Genomic DNA, 2540 nt, shown 5'->3' on the forward strand with positions numbered 1-2540 from the left:
ATGCAGAATATGACCAAAAAAACAAACAACAACAACCTTCTTTTCTCCTATAATTTTATGTTCTCACAATACTTTTTTTTTTTTTTTTTTTCTTTTCAGTTTTTAGCAATTTGATTTTCACAAAGAAGATGAAGGTGATGCAGCTCATCTCACCAGGCGTGAGCAAATTTTGGAACCTCTTAGAGATCCGCATTCTGGTTCTGCTTAGCCTTGCCATCCAAACCATTCTCACCCTGACAGGCAAAAAGAGGAAGAATTCAGCTAGTGACATGCTCAGTATCCTTCTATGGGTCACCTACATGGTAGCAGACTGGGCTGTGACAGTCTCACTTAGTGTGCTTTCCAACCATGCACGGAGCTCTTGCGACCATTCCAAAAAAAAAAAAAAAAAAAAAAAAAAAAAAAAAAAAAGGGTCAATATAGAGAAATGAATCAGATCAAAACCCCAAATACAGGTTGAATTGGAGTCCCATCACATGTAGACACGAATCTTATAAAAATGCATTACTGAAGCACGACATTTTGTTGAATATGGTCCTGAAAGGTAGACAGTGTAACACCCTATGGCATAAGCTGTCAATTATTTAGCAAGAATTTCCAGTGCACTATACTACTATTTTAGTAGGATCAGTATTACAACTTGCAAGTATTTTTTTTTCTTTTTATAATAATCGAGACCCTATTATGTTTGTTGCAGGAACACATGCATACTCATATTGGGTTCTGAAAGGGCTGGCTGTAATTTCCAGCGCACATTTTGAGTCAGAAGAAAAGAAGAGCTTCCATGTTAGCTACAAGTAAGATTTACAATTCATCTGTACCTTTTTTCCATTCATTAACCTATTTTATAGAGTAAATTTTATACTAATGCAGAATATGACCAAAAAAAAAAAAACAACAAAAACAACAACCTTCTTTTCTCCTATAATTTTATGTTCTCACAATACTTTTTTTTTTTCTTTTCAGTTTTTAGCAATTTGATTTTCACAAAGAAGATGAAGGTGATGCAGCTCATCTCACCAGGCGTGAGCAAATTTTGGAACCTCTTAGAGATCCGCATTCTGGTTCTGCTTAGCCTTGCCATCCAAACCATTCTCACCCTGACAGGCAAAAAGAGGAAGAATTCAGCTAGTGACATGCTCAGTATCCTTCTTTGGGTCACCTACATGGTAGCAGACTGGACTGTGACAGTCTCACCTAGTGTGCTTTCCAACCATGCTCGGAGCTCTTGCGACCATTCCTTAGATTCAAACATTGTAATTACACTATTATGGGCTCCATTTCTTCTCTTGCACCTCGGTGGCCCGGACACTATCACTGCATACTCTTTGGAAGACAATGAGTTGTGGCGAAGGCACTTACTTACACTAGTTAGCCAAGTGTTAGTAGCTGCCTATGTCTTACTTAAAGCCTGGACCAACACTCCACTAAATATTCTAGCAATTCCAGTGTTTTTATTTGGGGTTGTTAAGTGTGGACAGAGGGTATGGGTTCTGTGTTAGGAATTTAACCAAAATTCCAACTTGTGAGAAACAAAAAAAAAATAGAGAAAACACACGTCAAAGAAAAACAATCACACGCACAAGACAGTATTTACGTGGTTCAGCAATTTGCCTACGTCCACGGAGTTGCAGGGATTTCACTATTATCAGGGAAAAATACAAAGTGCGGCTACAGTGTTTTTTTTCTCTCTCTAAAAACACAACAACAGTAGTAGTCTGAAAAAACCCTAATTATAAAAGCGGCATTTTATATCCTACTTATAGGGTTACAATGGGCTAGGCCAAAAATAAACTAGGCTCCACAAAGCCCAACAAATCTCCCACTTGGAGACTAGTTCAATCATCAACATCAGCCGCTATCCTCCAAAAGCAATCCCTCATCCCTGCAACTCATCCTCCTGTCCTCAAGCTAGAAGACCAATTGAAGCTGCACACAGCTTCAACTTCTCAATAGTGACACCCTTAGTCAACATATCTGCTGGGTTCTTAGATCCACATATCTTCTTAAGTGTTACCAACTTATCTTCAATAAGGTAACGGATAAAGTGATATTTTGTTTGTATATGCTTCGACTTTGAATGAAAAGCTGAATTTTTGGCAAGAAAGATTGCACTCTGACTGTCACTGTGTAGAATGCCTATCTCCTGCTTTTTACCCAATTCATCTAAGAAACCATGTAGCCAAATCATCTCCTTTCCAGCTTCAGTTGCTGCAACATACTCAGCTTCTGTAGTAGACAAAGTAACAATCTTTTGTAGATTTGAAGCCCATGATATAGCTGTACCACCCAGAGTAAATACAAACCCAGTAGTACTCTTTCTACTATCAATATCGCCAGCAAAATCAGCATCTACATAACCTTGCAACTTCAAACTTGCACCTGTGAAACAAAGACATGTATCTGATGAACCCTTCAGATATCTCAGAATCCACTTGACTGCCTCCCAATGCTGCTTTCCACTTGATGTATACTATGGTGTGTACAAGGCCAGACATTGCATATGCTAGTGGGAGTGTGAGCAGATTCATGAGTAGGCT

This window comes from Quercus suber, unplaced genomic scaffold (genome assembly GCF_002906115.3).
Source record: "Quercus suber isolate HL8 unplaced genomic scaffold, Cork oak 2.0 scaffold_61, whole genome shotgun sequence".
NCBI lineage: Eukaryota > Viridiplantae > Streptophyta > Magnoliopsida > Fagales > Fagaceae > Quercus > Quercus suber.